The sequence below is a fragment of the Mustela erminea genome, chromosome 2 (genome assembly GCF_009829155.1).
Source record: "Mustela erminea isolate mMusErm1 chromosome 2, mMusErm1.Pri, whole genome shotgun sequence".
NCBI lineage: Eukaryota > Metazoa > Chordata > Mammalia > Carnivora > Mustelidae > Mustela > Mustela erminea.
Window position 1 is genome coordinate 25,511,294 of NC_045615.1, and position 22,627 is coordinate 25,533,920.

Here is a 22,627-nt window from a genome sequence, read left to right on the forward strand (position 1 = left end):
GGAAGGAAGGAAGAGAGAAAGAAAGAAAGGCAGGCAGACAAGCAGGGAAGTAAGATAGAGAAAGAGGGATAGGAGGAAGGAAAAAGGGGAAGAAATAATTTTAAAGATGTATTTATCTATTTCCAAAGAACACTGGACATTTTAAATAGTAAAAATCACTATGGTACTTACTGAGGATGGAACTATTTGTGATTTTTTTTCTTTTACTTACTTTCCCTATTTTTTTTTAAAGATTTTTTATTTCTTTATTTAACAGAAAGATCACAAGTAGGCAGAGAGGCGGGCAGAGAAAGAGGGGGAAACAAGCTCTCTGCTGAGCAGAGAGCCCGATGTGGGGCTCCATCCCAGGACCCTGAGATCATGACCTGAGCCGAAGGCAGAGGCTTAACCCACTGAGCCACCCAGGTACCCCTACTTTCTCTATTCTTCAGACTTTCTATAATGAACAAGTTCTTTCTTTAATGTTACTATAAGTATTACTTTATTGGACATTAACTAATCTGTTATACAATTTCTTAAAAACCTTATATCATTGGTTTCTTAGAGTAACAGTGTATACATGGATTGTCAGTTTATTTTCCAACTAGAGCTAGTTTTGTTTTTGCTATTATGTGGGACAAAGAATGGAACAGATCAAATCAAGCACATCAAGAATTCAAAATATTATCTTAGAATCCTGACCTCCATCCTCCAAGATTATTTGCTTCTATCACTAGTTGTGGCCCTTCATTGTCCCAACAAATATTTTTTGAGCCTAGGGTGAAGTAGAGCAAAACTGTTTGTAGGAAACACACAGTCTCTTTGGGGTTTCCTCAGGGGAGATGATAAGTTCCATCCTGAAAACCAGCTTCGTCTTCTGGTCAAAGAACATTTCCGTGTGGAGGAAGTGTTCTGGGATGAAGTGTGAACTCGGGGGAAGAGGATTATCCGTGATCCACTCTTAGGATCTGCTGCGACTGTAGGTAGGAAAAATGGGATCAAGTGCACTGAAGATTGACTGTTCCTGGTTGGTGTTCAGATCACAGAAACCAAAAAAACAGTGAAAGAACAAAAGAAAAACAGCAAACAATCTGCTTAACCGATGTAAGATTCCACCTTTGCCTAAGACAGAGCCAGCCTTTGCCCTGTCCCCACTCCCACCCCTAGTGCTGCTGGGTTTCCAGTTTGCTTTTCCTGTACACTGAAAGCTGAGAGCCACATCTGGCTAAAGTATTTGTGAGCCTTCCCCCTTCTCTTCCGTATCCCCATCCAACGGGAACCCCTTCAAAGGCAACAGTACTGCTAGGACCGGAGTCCATTTCATTCCCCTTAAGATCCGATCTGCACCTCAGATGGCATGGATGCCCACTAAAGTCTGATTTCTTTTCCATACAGAAAGCAAAGATCAAGGTCAAGCACTCCAGTTTGACAAAAATAAAATAAATCTGAAAATGCTGGAGATGTGTGGTTTGTTGGTTCCCTCCTCGACAGCCACAACCATTTACAAATCTTTCTAATGTGTTTTCAGGTTCTGGATCCCATGCCTCACTGTCATGCAGAGTGGCCCATAATGGTGATTTATGTGCTTGGTGAGCTTATGTCCCCCATTCCGCTAGGGTCATTTATTTCCATGGGAGGGTGATCCAGACAAGATTGGCTTCCACAAGGTGCCGCATGGACACGTTTGTCCTGCAAGAGTCCTGGGGGTTTGGGGAGGCAGACCTAGTTCAAGGGTACCCAACTCAGGAACGGATCAGAGTTGAGCCGTAGGCACTTTATTCTCCTTCCTTCAGCCACGCAGTCTCCTCAAGCTGGTGTGTTGTCATCGTTGTTGTTGTCATGGTCTTTTTTTGGACCCTTCTCAGCATTGCTTTTGTTTTGTGTTTTTAATTGTTCGCACTTTCCAGAGTGGGGTCCTGGGAGTGCCTGATTTAGAGAGGAGTTTGCCTCACCTCTGTGCTTCTTTCCCCTAGCCCTCTAACACTAGCATCAGAAGCGAGAGCAAATTTGCACCGGAAAGCCCATGAGGGAATCCGCTCAGGGACCTACAGAATTTCTGGGGAAAAGTGCAAAAGCCATACATCTCTGAAGAATTCAGACAGGGAAAACGTCTCTCCTGGTGTGGGGCTGCACCCCAGTTGAACGGATTCTACCTCAGGCAGCTTCTCTAAGAGCTGAGGGGCCTGAAGAAAAGGGAGCTACCTCTTCCACAGAGTAAATAAGTAGTGTAGGTTAATGTGTGATAGGTTGTGTGAAATCCCCAGAAGTCTCAGGGCATTCAACAGCACCCTGGATTAAATGACACCAATTACCATTATATTACCGTGAGAGAATGATTAAAGTGTAAGCCATCACAACGAATTGGAATGATCTACATGACTCAATCAGCAAAGCAACCACACCAGGAGAAGCTTTTGATGCTAATGGAGAAGCCCCCCTGCATGTCAAGTAGCAAAATGTCTAAGTTGCAATTCCTCCTGCTCCAGGAGCCACTCCACATAAGTATATATCAATTCCTAAAAATTAACGCTACGGTATTCTAATAACTTACGTTGGAATAGCTCTTTGCAGACACTCAATAGAGTAGTTTTCATTAAAAAGTTGACATATGCTATTGCAGAACATTTCTCCTCCAATGACAATTCATTATCCAGATAGAAAACCCACAACAAAGAAATATCATGATTATTAATAGGCATTTATTACATCCCCACAGCGTGCGACTGGCTGAAGAGGATAGAGACGTAGTGGGAACCTCTACCCCCACCTAAATTAAAGTCTAAATAAAGGAATATTAACAAAAATTTTGCCCAAGTCTGGTGGTATGGGTAAATGGGGCAAGCGCGGGCTATGAGAAATCCAGCGGGCTTTCTAGCAGGCGGAGGGAGAAGGAACCAGAATGTGTACCTTCCGTTGATAATGACGGTTAACAAGGGGACCTTACCCTGTTGTATTTTCTTCCCATCTTTGTCCTGTGAAAATAGAATTAGAAATGCAACAGCATATAGAATTTTCTTCCCATGTAGGCAGTTATTTCTAGGATGGTCTCTGTCGGCCGACCTGTCTTGGTGACATTTCATATGGAACTGTAAATGTCCCTGCCTCCGTAGAGATTCCTGATACTACCCAGGTGAACAGAAACACTGTGGCATCATCATATTCTTTCCATCTTACTTTAATTCCCTCAGTCAAACACAGCTCTTGATAAAGAACCACCTATCACTCTGTCCAACTCTCTGACCTACTTTGACCAAATGAAATACCATCCATATTTGAAGTGGTTTTTTTTTTTTTTTTTCCCCTCGACCAAGCAAATTCTCTTCACAGACGATGCTAGCCTGCACCATAGTCTTCCCATATTTTTCATGCTATAACCTGTGGTCATTCTTATAAATTAAGGATGATTTGGTCTAGGTGGGCATACCCTCTGGGAAATTTTGCCCCTTTCTGCCTGAAATTTTCCTCCACTGTTTTAGTGCTCCTTACAGGGGAGAAGGGCTTGTGCAGAGGATGTGAATTTTTGAAAGCCAGTTGCCTTGGGGTATGAGTTATATAAGTCGAGCTCTACCATACACCAGCTATGTGGCCTTGGGCAACTTACTTTACTTCTCTTGAGTCTAGTTCTCTTCCATGTAAAATAAACAAAATAATCTCTCAAAGGGTGGTAAGGATTACATGAGATAATACATGTCAAGTCTCGGACACAGAATTGATGACTGATTTCAATAACCAATGTGTTGCTTCTGTGGTAATTCTGGGGCTCAGGACCTGGGTGCCTCATGCTCCCTTGGCTTCATGACAATTAATCGTTGAGGTTGTCTTTTTTGTTTGTTTGTTTTTTGTGTGTGTGTGTGTGGCACTTAAATTAAGAATGCAACAGTTTAAAGAATATAAAGAATATAAATAACACAAAATGTGACCCTATCATTTTCTTTCTCCATTTTAAAATATTGATATACTCTGTTTAACTAGATATTAGAAAAAGTGAGTTCTAGAGTGGGCTGAGAATTTACTGACTACAACATTTCTTTTTTAACAGAAACTAATTTGGATACTGAGCCTGGGCTAAAAAAATGGTATCATCTAATACTACAAAGAAAAGACTGCTTTTGATGCTGTATATATCCCCAACAGGGGGTATTTGAATGATTTTTCACAGAGTTTGTCAAAGTTCAGCGTACATGGGCATTACACTGATATTCTCAGTGGGTGCTGAACAGCATCTTGCATTTTTGACAAGCTCGCCATGTGCTTCTGATGTAGGAGAACCACACTTTGATAAACACAAGCTCAAAAACCCGTGATTAGAAAAAGAGATCAGTAACATAAAACAGGTGCCAAAAAAATTTCTTGTCTCCATTTCATTTACCTCCTTCCTCCTCTTCATCTTCCTCCTAATTCTATCTGTCCCTGTCTCTCTCTCAATATGACTCAGCTATGAGGCAGGAGGAGAAATGAATATGTAATTCTTTCCTTCATGTAAACAGCTGAGGTGGGAGTAGAGCGTTAGGAAGAAGTATTAGCAGCACTGCTGAATGAGAAAACCTGTGGTAATCAAAAGATTCCTTTCCTGGAAAAAAATTAAAATCTGCAGCAGCAGAAAAGTTACAAAAGTTAACTACTTGGCGAAACTCCTAAAATTCCTTGAGTACCAGTCAAGTGTGGCAGGTGAGCATCTAAGAGGAAGAAAACATAAACCCCAGTCCAACCTAAAACCACAGAAAACAAGACTGGATTAAGCAATGTTTAAAAAGACTTCCAAGTTAGGAAGTGGCTCAGTGGGTTAAAGCCTCTGCCTTCAGCTCAGGTCATGGTCCCAGGGTCCTGGGACCGAGCCCTGCATCGGGCTCTCTGCTCAGCAGGGAGCCTGTTTCTTCCTCTCTCTGCCTGCCTCTCTGCCTACTTGTGATCTCTGTCAAATAAATAAAATTTTTTTAAAAAAGGGAAAAAAGACTTCCAAGTTAGTGAAGAGCTGTCTTACTCTGCAGCAGCATTTAGATATCTCCAAAATGGTGGTTTTCTCACTTTCAAAAACTATGTGTATCAGTCAAGGTAGGCTGGGTTAGTAACAAATCAATCCTGAAATGTTAGTGGCTTAAGACAAAAAATAGTTATTCTTAGCTCATGCTGAATATTTTGAACTGGCTGAAACCTCTTCTCTGTGTTATCCTCCTCATACTCATTCTGGGACCCATGCTGATTCAGTAGTAGCACTGCATTGCCAGTAACCATATGCCTCAGTCTGTGCGAGCTGCTGTAACAAAATACCACAAGCTGAGTGGCTTAAGCAACAAATCTCTATTCCTCACAGTTCTGGAGGCCAGAGAGTTCAAGATCACGATGCCGGGAGATCCACTGTCTGAGGAGAACTCTCTCTTCCTGGTTCATAGATGGTGTCTTCTTGCCATGCCCTCACATGGCCCTGAGCTGAGAGACGCTCTTTCCTGTCTCTTCTTATGAAAGCATCAGTCCCACCGTGAAGGTTCCACCCTCATGATCCAATTATCACCCATCCCAAACAGCATCACCTTGACGATTGGGGATTCAATAACTGAATTTTGGGAGGATGCAAACATGAAATCCATAATGGCAAAGGGAAAAGACAGAAGTGGGGTGGTCTGGAGGGACTTGCATTCGGAATTAAACGTTATGATACCACCACAGGCCAAAATTAGTCCCATAGCTCTACCCAATCATCAGAAAGTCAAGAACTACAACTCTACCAAGTGCCTGGGCTTGGGTGGGAAGGGGAAGGGAGAATCAGAATATTTGCTGGACAACAATGATGTCACCACACTATGGAAACTTTTTTATTGAAATAAAATATTATGTAGGACCCCACAACATGAGATTTGCAACTAGAGCTGCTCTGAACAAAACTAGGGGACTAGGGTCAAAGTTCAGTCCTCCCAGGCCCTTCCTCAGTGGCCCTGACATGCATCAGAGGACCCAGGATTCCTGGGGACAGTCAGAACTGCTGCACAAAAACATGCCCTACACTGTGTATCTTATTTAAATAGTGTTCTCTATTTATGGACGATTGTTTTAATAAACGATTTTATTTTAATGGAAAAAGTAAAATTAAATGGAAAAGTACCACTCTGTGGCCAGCCTCAACCATTTGAACAGGGTGGTCGTAAACAAAGCATTATTTTTACGCATCATAAATGCAGACAAAATGCTTATGAAAAGATAAGCATCTCTAAAAATAGTCCCCAGACTTTACCTCCAGCCTAATCAAGGGAAGTGGGCTCAAAAGTTAGTTTTAAAAACATACCCATGCTACCACACGAGTGGAACTTGAGGGAATTATGTTAAGTGAAATGAACAAGGCACAAAAAGACTCATGTTGTTACTATTCCTCATTCCACTCTATGAGGTATCTAGAGTGGTCGAGTTCACAGAAACTAAGAGTGGAATGGTGGTCATTGGGGCTGGGGGAGGGGAGAATGGAGAGCTGCTCGGATCCACAAGATGAGAAAGTTCTGGAGATTGGCTGCACAACAGTGTGTCTATACTTACCATTACTGAACTGTACACTTAAAAATGGCTAAGATGGTGAATTTTATGTTATGTGGCTTTTACCACAATTAAAAAAAAAAAAACCAAAAACTAAAAAAAAAGTGTACAGATAGTTCCAAATCCGTTCTTTAAAAAAAAAAAGTTTGTTTTGTTCTATCTGTTCACTAGCTAATATTTAAAGCACATTTCCTTCTCCTCTACATAGCTTATCAAAATTAAATTTAATATGCAACCTCTTCACCACAACAATGAGAAATTTGCTAACAGGTCAGGCTTTATTTGCTGAACTCCTCACCCTCTGTTCTGGGTCAAAACCAAAGATTTCCCTCATTATTGCCAGTTCTGCTTACCTAGGATCAGGCTACCCAAGAGGACAGTGAGCTTGCACCCGAGTCTTTGGAGAATTTGCATTTTTTTGAGCTTTTCTGGCCTGAATAGGAAAGAGATGCTGCCATTTCTGGAAGTTCTGCCTGACGATAGCTGGCATCTGTGGAATTTGCTGAACTTGCTTTCGTCGAGGCTGATACACTGGGGAAGTCCTCTGCTTGAACACATGAGTGGGCTGGGGAGCAGGTGCAAGGTGAGGGCTGGCGGGGCCCCTCCAGAGGGCACTGATGGGATGTTAGTCATTGTCACGGGAGGTTGCACGTGTTGAGCTGAAGCACATGAGCTTTGAAGGACCAGCCGCATGATCGCAGGCCAGTCGCTTAACCATACACTTCAGTTTCCCCACCCACAAAATGGGAGTTGACTACAGATCTCAGAAAGTTCATTCACTTATTCAAAAATACTTACTGAGTACCTTAAAATGTGCCAGGTACTGGGAAGATGCCAGTGAATGAAATAGACAAAATTCCCTGTTCTTGTAGAGCTTAGATTCGTCATTTGAGAAGACTGACAATAAATTAGTTCAATATAGGACCGATTAATGGTGTTAAGTCCTATGGAGATGACATATGTGTGTGTGTGTGTGTGTGTGCGTGATTTTAAATAGGGTGGCTGGGGAAGCCCTCACGGGAAAGCGATACTTAAATAAAGAGAGACTTGAAGGAGGCAAAGGAGCAAGCCACATGGACATCTGGCAGGGAGAAAACCAAGTGCAAAGGCCCTGAGGCCAGGGTGGCTGGCTCAGAATAAGGAGGGGTAAGTGGTAGGAGATGCGGTCAGGACAGTGACAGGGCACACATGGGGCACAGATCGCTTAGGGTATTTTAGGCCATTTGCCTTGGGCTCTGAGTCGGAAGAGAGCATGCTGGAGCCGTGGGCAAGGACATGACCTGACTCACGTTTGAATAGGCTCCTTCTGGCTGCTTGGCTGAGCACAGACCAAAGGGGACAAGGACAGAGGAAAGGACATGTGTTAGGGAGCATCTGCAGTGGTCCAGGTGAGAGGTAACGGTGGCTCAGAAGGAGGAGGTAGCTGCACAGGGGGTGAAATGAAATGCGGGTAACACAGGGAAAGCACTCACCACTGTTTCAGGCATGTGGGAAGAGCTCTGTGGATGGTCGTGTGTTTATTAACAAAGTATGTGAGGAAAAGTGTGAAATTGGGGGCAAAAAAGATACAACGTTCCATGTGCCAGTCTTATCTAGATAAGGAGAAGGCAGAGCCAGAAACCTGGGATAACGACACCGGGGCATCAGGGGTAATCACAGAGGTGCTATTTTGGGACCAGGAAAAAAGATTGTTTTAGGCTTCAAAGGCACCATGCGGGTACTACAGTGAGGGATCTGTCCCCGTGCCAAAGCCTCCAGAGAGGCAGAGAATTCAGAAAAGTCAAGGTCAGCTGGATTCGGGGACACAGAGAGACAATAGTGATAGCATTTAGTTTGTATATTTTTATGTACTGAAATATATAAAATAGAAACCTCCCCGGGAAGTTGGAGAATACAGAGCATCCCATTCCGTATTTGGACACTTCTCTGAACCAATATGAAAGGAGCAAATGTAAAGCCAACCCTTGGCCTTGCAGAAACCAAACGATCCTTCATCCTTTCCGTTTGGGGTGGATACCAGGACTTTTTACCAGGGCAATGCTGGAAGCGGGACTCCGCCTGGGACAGTAAACGCTTTCAGGGCAACATTTCTTGGAGGTATTGGAGATTGTCCCGTGGCCACTGACTGGGACACACGCCTGAATTCAGGTATACACACATTTGGAACAAAGGACTATCACCAATTGCCCCCTGGACTCATTGTTGTCTGTAGCTTTCTATAATCATTAAGAGAGGCTGGGGTGCCAAACAGGCAAGCCCTCACAAAAGGAGACCCAGGGAGGGGTCACCATTGACAGCCCCTGTCGCCAAGCTCCTCCTCTGAAAAGAACACTGTTTTAGAACTGTGAGAAATGGCAGGCATGCTGCAGTGCCTCTCATTGGCAACAACACCCCTTTAGGTAGAAGGTTCTAGAACAGCACTGTTGAACAACTCTTTCTGTGACGATGAATGTGTCAGACATCTGAGCTGCTCAGTGTGGCTAGTACTAGCCACATGTGGCTACTGAGCTTTTGAAGATGTGGCCAGTGAAACTGAGGAACTGGGGTTTTAACTTGATTTCATTTTATTAACTGGAATGTAAATTTAAAGGGGAACAGGAGGCAAATGATGACCGTATTTGGATTACACAGCTTTGGAAGGTAGAAAGTTCACAAACTTTTTTTTTTTTTTAAGATTGTATTTATTTATTTGAAGGAGAGAGCGAGAGAGAGCACAAACAGGGGGAGCAGCAGGCAGAAGGAGAAGCAGGCTCCCTGCTGAGCAGAGAGTCCAATGTGGGACTCAATCCCAGGACCCAGGGATTATGATCTGAGCCAAAGGCAGACGCTAAACCAACTGAACCACCCAGGCACCCCAAGGTTCACAAACTTTAACCCCAAATCTCCGCCTTTCAACTCAGTAAGGAATATAAATGTTTCTGGGCCTGGGGTCTCAGTTTTAGTAGGGAGCATGGGAAGAATGTGCCCCCTGGCTCCATGGGCATGGCAATAGGATCAGGCCAGGCCCTGAGGTCTCTTTGAACCTTCATTCTTCAGTTCCTCACCAGGAGCTGGGAGAATTGAACTACTCCAAAAACTAAAGGGTTTTTTTCGTTTTTTCTTTTCTGAAGAAATTAAACTGTTTAACTTTTTTTTTTTTTTTTCTCCAGGGCCTCTGCGCTTCCAAATAAATGGGAAGCTGTTTAATGATAAAGACATGTAGAGTAGTTGGTATTCTCCATTGGTTTCTAAATTCATCCCATCTTAGGCAAGAAGAAAAATAAGTAGCCTTTTTTGGCCATATTCCCTATATTTACAACGTGAAACCTCAAGGCCAGCCGTTAAGCCTAAGTGACAGGAGCACAGACAGTGCCAAGCTCTGAAAATAGCTACCAGAACAGCTAATCAAAGGACCCAAAGTAGAGTGTTGTGCTGTTGTTTACATGACTTACCCTCCCGAAGAAACACATAGGAACAGAGAATGATAACTTTATATGAGTTACATTAGCTTTAAATGGGGAGATAAATCATAACTATATGAATCTGTGTTGGGGTGCTTGGGTGGCTCAGGAGGTTAACTACCTGACTTGTGACTTCAGCTCAGGTCATGATCTCAGGGTCGTGGGATCAAGCCCTGCCTCGGGCTCTGCACTGGGCATGGAGCCTGCTTAAAATTCTCTCTCCCTCTACCCCTCCCATGTGCCTCTTAAAAGAAGATGAATCTCTGTTAAAGTGAAAATGTTGTTCCTATTACTGAAAAATGGCTGAGGCAGACCCTTAGTGGAGCTAATACAGCACCGTGGGCTTCATAAACAAGGCTGGACACTGAAGCAGGAAATATGCACGTGACTCATCTGTTACCAGGTAGACCCAGGAAGGGTCATCAATGTGTCTCTTGCATTTGATGCTTTCGCCAGCCCTATGGGGTAGCACTTATGAGATTGGTTAGGTAATAAGCCCAAGGTGACACCAATGGTGTCAAGTGGTAGAGCTGAAATTCTAACCAGGTTGCCTCCACCCCAGCACCTGGCGCTTGGCCCCCAACAAAAGAAGATGGCTCACAATAGCGCCAAAGTAGTTTCTGTTTGTTTCACTTAAGATCTGTACCCACTCACTGCCAAAGACTTGAGGCAGCTGAAAGATTGAAACAGCACAAGAGCAGGTATTTAAGGATAACTCTCCTGCTGAAGAAAGCAAAAGAAATAAAGAGATGCTTTCAGACATCTGAGTGGAGCAGATTCTAACACTTAGACTTTTAATTTGGTGCTAACGTTTCTGACAGCTAAGCCAAAGAGAGAAGCATATTAGGGTGCCTAGATTTTTGTCTTCTCGACAACATATACATCTACAAAGACAAAATGTGTTCCTGGAATTAAAGTTAGGTAGGAATTTATCATGTAGGTCCTTGGATAAAGGAGGCTGAATAATACAGAGAAACTGACTCTCCTCATTTGTAAAATGAAGGGGCTGTGTTAAAGTCACCTTCAAGTGTGGGGAGTGTACAAAATCGGGCTAACTCAAGTTCCACAGCACGGAAGCACTGTTCAGCAGAGTGCTACTTTTATTGAGCCTCCATAAAGACAGAAGACATAATATACTAAAACTAGCTTGTGAAGGAATTTCTGTAAGGAGCGGAGCAAATACGAGCTGGGATTTTTGCTTTATGGGACCCAGCAATGCGGGGAGAGGCCGGGAGAATGCCAATGATGAAGGGCTACCCTGTGAGCCATCCTATATATTACATGTGGTGGCTAATGGGCATATTATGTGGGTAATGCAGAAGGCAGATCACACTTTGGGCGGTAGGCATCTACATACTGGTTCAAGACAGAGTAAGTAAATGCATGTTAAACATATATGGTCATTCATTTAAAATAATTGAACAAAACTATGGTTCAAAACCATAAGAGAATAAAAGGAATAGGAACTTCTGCTTTCAGGACGCTTATAATCTAATGCAGGGTTTATCAATTTTGACAGCGTTGACGACTTGCGCTGGATGGTTCTTTGCTGTGGCAAGGGTTGGGGGAGACCCTGTGCATTGTGGGATGTCTATGGCAGCATCCCTGGCCTCTCCCCACCATGCCAGGGGCACCCCCACAGGGTGACAACCAAGCATGTCTCCAGACATTGCCAAATGTGTCCCAGAGTTGAGATGGGGAGTCACCTCCTGGTTGAGAACCACTGATTTATTATGTAAAATAAGGGGGGGGGAAATCATACGCAAAACAGAAAATTCTACTGATTCTAGTGCAATGAGTATGAATTGCTAGTGATCCAGATGCTTTTCTCCCAGAGAGAAAAGCAAAGATTGAAGGAAACTGAGGAGGCATTTAAGCACAGCTTTGGTGGATTTGATTAGATTCTGGTGGGGAAGAAGAAAGTCATCTCCGGAACAAGAGCAGCCTCAGAAAAGGCTTGGAGGAAAGAGGTCCTGGAGTGGGTTTACAGAATCATTTCCAATGAGCACACAATGTCCATGGAAGGGAGAGATGAAGATAAGGCTGAAATTGGAGGGCAGAAGGGGGAGGTTCTACAATATCAGGCAACAGTTTTGGGAGGGTGAGTAGTCCAGGGGGATCTTTGAAAGTTTTGAGTAGAGACAGAATCATCTACCCTGCCCGAAGCAAGTAACAGATGCTGTGTGAAGGCTAGGTGTTGGGAAGAGAGATGAACAACGGGAGACGTACAGAGCAGATAAGAGAGCACAAGGGGGGCGCCTGGGTGGCTCAGTGGGTTAAGCTGCTGCCTTTGGCTCAGGTCATGATCTCAGGGTCCTGGGATCGAGTCCCACATCGGGCTCTCTGCTCAGCAGGGAGCCTGCTTCCCTCTCTCTCTCTCTCTCTGCCTGCCTCTCTGTCCACTTGTGATCTCTCTCTGTCAAATAAATTAAAAAGAGAGAGAGAGAGAGAGAGAGAGAGAGCACAAGAGCGGGAAAAGCAACAAAACACAGCATCAGGGAAAAGCAAGGATAAGCAGGGACTCAAGATGTTGGGAGTGGGTGCGTGGAGTGCGGTCCATCAGATACACAAACACCCCCAAAGGACTTTAGAAAGATCCCTCAATTGCAGCCCTTAAAAGTGTGGGCTTTCCCGTGAGATCCTCTAAGCGAGGAGAGAAGAGCCATCCCTGGGGACACAGGACCTTCTGCATTTGAGATAAGCCACTCAAGAGGCAGGTTGGAGCTGCCAGGAGAGTATGGCTGTTGCCATGTGTCTGCAGCCCTGGGCTGTCTCTGTCCTCATTCACCAGATTGCCCCAGCCGCTCTGCTTCCCACGGGCTCCCAAGCTCTGCTGGGCGGAAGACTATTTTGCAGTGAGAGCACGGAGAAGCCCCTTTCCTCCAGCACGATTTCAAGCTTCAGTACAGAAGACATTTTATAGTCTCTCTGTTCCTTCCAGTCCACTGCTCTGGTGGGGTTGAATAAATATTGACTAGCATATAAAACATAAGGCCTTTTATTTATACGCCCTCTTGCTCTGAAGGTTGCGCCAGAGCCTAGCAGAGGACAACGCGGCATACGTGGCATGCTGGGGGCCACCCCTGCAGAGCAGACTGATGGCCACGCTTGTCAGAATGGGGGCTGCCTTTTCTGGGGTGCAGCCTGCAGCAGTCGGTGTGAGGGTTGAGCAGGCACCCATGGAGGAGACAGGGGTGCTGGGTTGATGTGGACTGGCTGTTTTCTATCAAATGGGAAGGCTTTTGGTCACAAACGGCAGAATGCCCAACTACTACTAGCAGCATCAAGCAATTCATTTATTCCCATAAGAGAAGCATAGGGTCGGGAGTCCAGACCGTGACGTGCTGTGCAGAATCCTGGCTCTTCTTTGCGTTGCTTCTTCTTCGCTAATTCTTTGCTTTGTTGCTCTTAGCTGTTCATGTCTCATCCCCAATAGTGCCGTCTCATGGTCCCAAGTTAGCTACCGAAAGTCCAGCTAGAAGGAAAGAGTAGGGTAGTACTTGTTGCTCGCCAACGGAACACCCCTGTGGATTTCTGCCGCATATCTTTCTATCTCATTGGTCAAGATCAAGTGATATGCCCGATCATGGGCAGAAGGGAGGGAGAGAAATATGGCTGGCTTAGACCAATTATGACTAATCCCTGGGCTTGGAGAAAGGGTCTACTTTGTCCCAAACCAAGAGACCTCTGGTCTGACCCAAATCCAGGTCCCATAGGCAGGAAAGAAGCAAGACGATGGCTGTAGGGCAGGCTCAGAATAGAGTGCCACCAGCTGCCCTCAGAAGGGGAATGGACAGGCAAAGGACTGGTCTCATTTTTTTTTTTTTTTTAGCCCCAAGTGCCCGCTCCCTGGAGAATAACCACCTGAGCACTGTCTTCCTTCTTTATCACAAAAGGTAAGGCAGATCTTCTTAGGGGTGCTCAGTGGTCAGGGCAAACCCTCCTCTCCCAGATAGAGACCTGCAGCCAGACAGATATCATGGGAGAGTCAGTGGATAGAACAAAGGTCTAGAATCAGCTAGGCCAGTTTCTCAGTGCCCCCGGTTATAAAGCAGGGTCCAGTAAGGAGAGAGGACCCACACCAGTTATATTGACTGGGATGATTTTATAAGAATTGTTAACTCTAAGTTAGGGCTGGAATTTGGAGCACATAGTAGCTTGGAGGAGGGGCACCTCGGTACTGGTGGTGTGCAAACGTTGGAGGAGGGGTGCTTGTTGTTTGGTGGGTGCTGGAGTCCCAGAAGGGGTGTGCTGAGGCTGGTTCCACAACTGCTGGCAGAATTGCAAACTGAACTCATCTGCCACTGCGAGGATGAAAGGTGGCAACAGCTCGACAGAAGCAGCCAGGAAACCCTCGGGAGCACCGGGGAGGGTGCAGTCCCTCTCGCCTCCCAGCCTCCCAGCCTCCCTTCAGTGCCCTCTATGGCAAGAATTTACCAGGCAGCAGGTGGCAACGACGAACTAAATATGGCAGACCTAGCACCGCTCCAGCATCACGAGGCGTGAACTGGAGGGGTGTGGGGGTGGGCCTTGAAGTCAGAGGCAACAACTTTACAACAGACACATTGTGGCAAGTACTTTGCCTGTCACAGCCTAAATTCTGTAACTCTCAGGGACCGCAGCTGCAGAATGGGGAAAACGTGTCCCTCTGAAGATCCTCAGGGGTGCCCGTCCTCCAAGCTTCAGTGTGTTCTTAATTCCAACTCTTCCTCACAGTTCACAATTCTTTTTATAAAATCATTCCAGTCAACATAACCTGTGCTGTTCCTTTCTCCTTGAAAAGGACACGCTTTGTCTGCTTGCTTACTTGCCACTATTTTTCTAGCTCCTAGAACGGTGCAGAACCCACAGTGGGCACTCCAGAGTAATGGTAGTAATGGTCATATTATTACTAACAAACAGATTTCAAAGCCTAGAAATTTAAAAAAAAATTTTTTTTAATTAAAAAAAACATTTTTTTTTTAATTTAAAAAAAAAATGGGAGGACTTGCCCAAGATGACTAAGGTCAGTAAGCGATTGCTGGGGCCAGGAATGGAGCCCAGGTCTGTCCTAAACCCTGATGAGGACATGATGTGCTGGTGATGTTTTTATTCTTTAGAATAGTGATGAGAATTTTATGAAAACAATTTAGCCGTGGCAGAGATGAGGCATTATGCGCTTTTCTGTGAGGATGTTTGCTCATCAATGGCTATTACTGGCATCAGGCACTGCGTGTACTTACGCCAATGATGTGTATCCTTGAGGTCCTCAGAGGCATTTCCCCCGATGCGTGGCCTCGGTGGTCCTGAGGAAAGGATTTGTCTTCTCTGGCAGTCTCCAGGACACTGATGTACTCAGTCCAGCTTAGCTCCTCATGCTCTGTGTCCTTCATGAACACTCCTGCCTACGGGCCAGCATCAACCTGCTTAGGGACCCAGGACCGGTCTCCTCACAGTGTGTAATGAACCGGCCCAGGCTGCGATGGATAGATCCGGACTGTCTGGAAGGCTGTTGGACATTTGCTGCGTTGACTACTTTCCTTTTTGCTTTGTCAAAGGGCTTCAGGGGAGATTAAAAAAAAAAAAAAAAGCCAGATAATTCCAGAACCCCTTCCTAGGGACCAAGCAGTGGACTTGGTTCCGGTAGCCTTCTAGAGGAGCTGAATGCCACATTGCAGCTACTGAAACAGCTAGTTCTGGCTCGGGCTGCCCTGGGAACTTTGTCTCCCTGATGAGGAAGGGGAGAGCAGAGGTCGGCTAAGCCTCTCTGTGGCTCTGGGGGAATCGCTGGGGTGGGAGTCTGACCCTCGCATACCTAGTCACATTTCCCTCCCGGTTTCAGGGGAAAGATACCCCAGCATTATCTCATTCCAACTCAGCGTGTTTCCATCCAGGCAAGAAGTCAGGACATCTGAAACTGGCAGACAGCCTTGTTTTCCTGTCTCTGTCAAAAATGCAGAGTAGAATGAAAAAAGATCAGTCAGATGTGGGAGCGATTGGGAGAAGAAACGGGGAGAGAACAAATAGGCAATGTCACCTTCTCTGACCCAGAAATGGCCTTCACCTCCTTGTGGTGATGGTACATTGAATGTTCCAGTGAATTCCAGTCCTGGAAATAGAGAGTTACTATAAGGGCACAGAAGAAAAGGAGCTGTCACCAGGGTCCTTGGCTTCCTGCACATTCTACTGGAATAAAGGTCTAGCCCCAGGGCTTGACCCAAGTAGTCTCTCTGCCTGGGACCACTCTTGACTTGGGGTTCTAGAGTCTCAAGTCATTCCTCTAACCCCAAATCTCACTGGAGATACTAAATCCCCTCGGGTCTTCTCTAGGTCCCTAAGATTTATCACTGATTTCAGAGACACAGGCCACTTCATTTCCCATGTCTTTTCTTTTTCCAGAGCAGAGTGTGGGGCTCCTCAACCCTGCTGAGTGGGCTCATGCATGTGTAATGCCAAGTCTTGACTTAAGGAGGCACTGTGAATGCCTTATTTGCAATGGAGCCTGGCCGTGAAAGTCAAGTTCTGATTCCAGAATCAGCTCCGTCCTAAGGTACTGCAAGGTCCCCCAGGGACTTCTCAAGTGGCGCAGTGGTGGGAATGGCCACAGGAGGAGCTCCTCCCATCTGTCTTCTCGCACCCCACCCCCACAATTAAAAAGAGGCAGTTTCACTCCCCCCCGCCCCGTGGTCAGTCTTCATTCATTTCCCCAGCACAGATAACATTTTATACATGTGTATATACCCTGGAGGTCATATTCCTCCTCAAACAACTCCCCCACATAGGCAGTATTGCAGTAGTCCATTAGGCAACCCTCGCCCCAGAGTAAACAAAAATGTGGGTAAAAAGGAGGCAGAGCAGGAGTTCTCAGACCAGTTGAGGGTTGTTCCCTAAGCCCATCTTTACCGCAAGACTGTCCCAGAAGGTACCCTTCCCTCTCCGGGCAACCGCTTAGACGTGGAGCACATAGATAAGTCTTTTTTTTTTTTTTTTTTTTCATGTTCATGGGCTCCCACAATATGTACTTTTCATTTGGCTGCTTTCATTCAACAAGCTGTTCTGTGTATGGGTAGCTCATTCCTTGTCTTGATGAGCGCTGTTTCAGTGTATCAATAGACTCTAGTTCTGTTTTGCATTTTCCTGACGATGGACATTCAGGGTGTTTCGAGTCTGCAGTAGTATGAATACGCTTGGCAAGAGCATTCTTCCACAAACGTTTTTTGGTAGGTAGATGTTTTTATTTATATTGGATAAATGTCTCTTGGAATGAAATTCCCAGGTCATATGGTAAATGTATGTTTAATTTTATAAGATACTACCAAACAACTTCCAAAATAGTTACATTGTTTTTTTATACTCTCTCCCCAATAGTGTATTCGAATTCCAGTTACTCCACATCCTGGCCAACATGTGTGTCATTAGCTTTTGGTTTCAGCATTTTAGTGGGTATAAAAAGTTACCTTATTGTGCTTTTAATTCAAAAATTTTTTGATAATTAATGATGATGGGCATCTTTTCATGTGCTTATTAACTTTTCATACTTCTTCTTTGTTAATTGCATATTCAAGTCTTTTGCCCATTTCTTTTTTTTTTTTTTTTAAAGACTTTATTTATTTGACAGAGAGAGAGATCACAAGTAGGCAGAGAGGCAGGCAGAGGGGGCGGGGGAAGTAGGCTCCATGCAGAACAGACAGCCCGATGTGGGGCTCGATCCCAGGACCCTGAGATCATGACCCGAGCCGAAGGCAGAGGCTTAACCCACTGAGCCACCCAGGCGCCCCCTTTTGCCCATTTCTACCCAAGTTATTTTTTACTATTGATTTGTTAGTTTTTTTTACACGGTATGGATACAAGTTCTTTATCACATACGTAAATTTTTAATTTTGATAAAGTCAATGTATCAGGTTTTACTTTTTATCAGTCCAATATATTAGCTTTTCTTTTAGTTGAAGTGTAGTTGACCTTTATGTTAGAGTGTCTCAACATTTATATACATTATGAAGGATCAGCGTGGTAAGTCTAGTTACCATCTGTCACAACACAAAATTATTATGATATTATTGACTACATTCCCCGTGCTAACTTTACATCCCCGTGACTTTCTTATTTTATAACTGGAAGTTGTAAAACACTTTCATTTCTGGTATATACTGGGGATATTCATTCAGCAGTTATTTATTGAATTCCTACTGTACGCCAGGCACCATGCAAGGCACCTGGGGTCGGATACAGAGGTGAAAAAGACAGACAATATCACTGCTGTCATTGAACTTTGGTCTTCATTGGGGAGACAGGACATAAGTAAACAATGAATTGTAGGTGGTGGCCCGCAGGAAGGAGACCCTGAGACAGAGATTTACAGGAGCGCTCTCAGGAACAACACCTGTGAGGGGTTGCACAGGGTTCTGCAGGCTGGGCAGAGGGAAAAAGTCAAGCTGTGAAGCACTGGGAGCAGAAGCCTCACCCAGTCCTACTGGAAGGTCTGGAGCTTGGCTAACAGAGTTGTCTCCATTGAGAGCAGCGGACTGAGCATTTGTACCCCTGTGGGACTAGCCATTGGATACAGGCTGCCTCCAGCGAATAGGTATAAACGTGGGTGAGGCTGCTTCTTAGGGCAAAGACTGATGCCTGGTAAGCATCTCAGGTGTGGACTGATGGCAACCAGCACTCTCAGCAGCTAGAGCCACGAGTGCTGCTCCGTCCTGAAGGGGGCGCCAGGGGGCACACCACAGCATCCCCTAAAAAATGCCCTGGGGGTGGAGGGAGCTAATCAAGGAGCTGGAAGGCAGAAATGAGTCAGGGCGGTTCTTTTAACAAGGTGGTAAGGGGAGGCCTCTCTGAGGTGTCCTTTGGACAAAGACTCGACTGGCGACTGGCGGGAGGAAGTGAGCCATTCAAAGTCAAGGGCACCAGCGGTTCTAAGCAGGCACAACAGGGAATGCAAAGCAGAGAACAAACTTGGCACAGTTGAAGAACAACAATAAGTCCAGTGTGTCTGGAGCCAAGAGAATGAGGGGGAGAGTGGTTTAATCACTGACATACCAGGAAACCAGATGGTGGAGGGCCTTGCCGACCACAGCCAAGAGTTTGATTTTTATTCTAAGTACGATGGGAAACGTTGGAGCACTTTGAACAGGGAGATATGATCTAATCCACATTTTTGAACATAGCCCTTCACTACATAGAGAAGAAATACACAGAAGCAGAAATGGAAGCAGGGAGACCTATTGTAAGGCTACTGCAGTGACCCAGGTGAGAGTGACCCAGGTGAGAGAGAGACCCTGGCAACATGCGTTCATGAATAGGGGGACTGGCCTGGAAGGGATGGGGTTCTAAATATATAATGTAGGGGGAAGCAAGAGTTTGGGAAGAGAAGACCTGAGAATGATTTTAGGTTTTTGGCCTGAAGGGGAGGAGCAGGTGTGGAGAAAGGCAGGTCATCAAGAATTCTATTTAGGGGGTACTGGGTGGCTCAGTCAGTTAAGTGTCTCTCTTCAGCTCAGGTCATCATCCCAGGGTCCTGAGATCCAGTCCTGCATCTGGGAGTCTGTTCGGTGGGGAGTCTGCTTCTCCCTCCCCCTCTGCCCTTCTTCTGCTCATGTGCTCTCTTTCTCTCTGTCTCTTGCTCCGCTCTCTCAAATAAGTGAATACAATCTTAAAGAAAAAAAAGAGAAGAATGTTCTCTGTACATCTCATATCTGATATGCCTACTACATACCCAAGAAGAGATGTCTGGCATATGGATATGCTTATCCGGAGCTTGAGGTCCTTTGTGAGATTCTGTTTGAAAATAAAATGTGTTAGTAAAAATTTGCTAAACACACACACACACACACACACACACACACCAGAGAGAGAGAGAGAAAACCACTGTATCATGCTGCTGTCTATAGTTGAATTTTTACAAGCTGTGGAAATTCCGCCAGAGATCCTGTGGAAAAATACTGAAGAAACACTTGGACCACTGATTCTAAGTTTGAAAGAGGAGCTGGCTGGCTACTTCTAAGAAGCATTTCCATGCAGCAAGTTTGGGTCTTTTTGTTTGGTTTTGTTTTGTTTTTTAATTGGGGCAGTTGACTTTGTCTGTAAGCCAAGAATGAATTTCTCTCACAGGGGGAAGTCACGTGATCTATGTGATCAGGCTCCCAAGAGACTGATAAAACAGAAAGTCTGTTTGTTTATTTTGAAAAATACAGTCTTGTTACAATCAGGTAAGCCTATCGTGCCCATTCTCTCCCTACAGGTAGAAACATGGGAAACCACATTCAAGTCAAAGGATTGCTTGGGGAGTTGGAATCAGAAAAAGAGAATGAATGATTCAAACGTGTAAGTTATTAGATATTAAAATAATTCTGGGCTGATGGAGAAACAGCTTCTGCCCTGAGCCTCTTCTATGTTCCTACTCACTGCTCTTCTCACACCAAGGACCCCACAGATGTCCCAGCCATTAGAAGATAAATGTGTAAATGTTGGGTATGATCGGACCCTAGGGCCCTGTTCCAGCTGTAGCTAAAGACCTTCCTGTTTGGTGGGCACCTCTGCCAAGTGGGTTGTTAGCCATGTGGACTCTCTTTCCAGTCCTGACAGCTTCTCGCTCCTCCCCATCTCTACCACACTGACGCAGGCAACAGAGGGTCCAGAGCCTTCTAATGTGTTGGCACCCTGCCCACTGCCTTGCCCTAGCCTCGTCTTGGCCAAATTTTGAATAAATCCCAGTGAGCTCCCAGCCTCCCTTTGCTCCATGTCCGTGGTGCTCCATCCCATTCTGACAGGCCATTCTGCCCCTGGGCACGTTCCCGTTGTCAGTCCAGACTTCTCTGGTCTGAGATCCATCCTGTCCATTTAAGGAGACTTTGAATATATCTCCTTTGATCTGGTGCCAGCTGGTTTTATAATTTTTCCCTTAGAGGGAAATTGCATTTTCCATTTCCAAGTTCTAGGGGGATGCCTCACAGTCCACCCCCACAGGCTCCCTACCCTGAGGAGTTTAATTTTCGTGGAATCCAACAGAGCTCGAGCTGAAAGAGACCTTAATAATCCTTTAATTCAACCTTCTTGTTTTATGGACAAGGTAACTGAGGACCAGAGAAAGAATGGCAGGTTGAATTATTGTTTATAATGAATATAATATTTATTACCAGTACAAATCACAAAGAAGACATTAATAAACTGATCCATACCAGAAAAGCTCACTCTGCTTTTTTTATAGCAGTACAAGCCTGGTGACCTTCCGGAACAAACAGAGGCCGACGCCTCCACTGGGGGAAACACCGGGGAACAGTCAAAGGCCAGGGAGGCACTGCGGGCAATAAAGAATCCAGGAGTGGAAGTCTCAACACCCACCTGACAAAGAAAGGGGAGGAACTCAAGAAAGAAGTGGTAGGGAGCTTTAGTCAATGTTTAATGAAGACAGACCTAGAGGTTGCCCAGGCCAACCCCCTTTTCTCAAGCAAGGAAATAAGTCATGGGACAGTGGCTTGTCATTGTTTTGGGCTTCCCAGCACCCATTTCCTCTTTTGACAGTTGCTGATTTTCTCTTATGGAATCACTCCCTCTGATGAGGGGTGGGCTGCAAAGCCGTGAACCCTGATGCCCGGCTCCCATCACTGAGGCCTAGGCTCTGGGTCCTTCCACCTCCTGCCCCACCCAGCAGGGAGCTGTCCCTTTTCACTCTTGAACTCACTCTTGTCAGCTCCTACACCCTGATCCAAGCATTTCCATCACAGTGCACTTTCCTGGGGCTTCTGCTTCCCATCCCCCACATTGTCAGCCAGAGTTTCTGTCTGGTTCCCAGCCTTCCCTTCGTGTCAGTGTGCACTCAGTAGCATCTTAATTCAATCCCATGTTGCTCAAGTGAGCCTGGAATGTTTCTGCCGCTGACAACCAAAACCTCCAGCTGACACACTCCCCAAAGTCACTTACCCAGAGGCTGAGTGAAACCTGAGACCCAAGTCCCCCAGTGAATTTCATACAAGGGCACTGTGATGGGCTGAATTGTGCCCCACCTCCAAATGAATATGCTGAAGTCTAACCCCCAGTATCTCAGAATGTGACTGTATTTGGAAACTGAGTCTTCACAGAGGTAATTAAGGTTAAAGGAGGTCACTGGGGTGGTTTTAATCCAATATGAGGACGCAATCAGGACGCAGTCATGCACAGGGGAAGACCACGTGAGGATACAGGGAGAAGGCAGCCACAAATAAAGAGAGAGTCCTCAGAAGGAGCCTACCCTGCCGACATCTTGATCTTAGACTTCCAGACTCAGGATCCGTGAGACAGCAAGTGTGTGGTGTTGAATTCACTGAGCCTGTGGCCCTCCGTTAGGGCACCTGAACAGACTCCCTCATGCCCTGACACTCCCTTCATCACGCTAGTCAGCTCTGCAGAAGCTCAAATGAGCAGGCTGCTTTTAGGACCAAATTTCCTGGACAGGCTTCAAAAACCATTCTCCCTGGTGAAAGAAGACCTCTAGAACCACCCAAAAGCCCATGGCTTACAGTGGATCTCTCCCTTTCTTCGTTCCTGCAGTAATGGATAGTGCCCAGGAAAACAGGATAGATGGGTCCTTGGAGAAGAGGGGATCATTTCTTAATAAATAAATGAGAATTCAGGGCCCAAACTGACAAGGAATTTTATCTTGTTCTCCCAGCATCTGCGTGGAGGAGGGGAAGCAAGACAGACTGGTCTGATATTGGCTGGATTGGAAGGGGGAG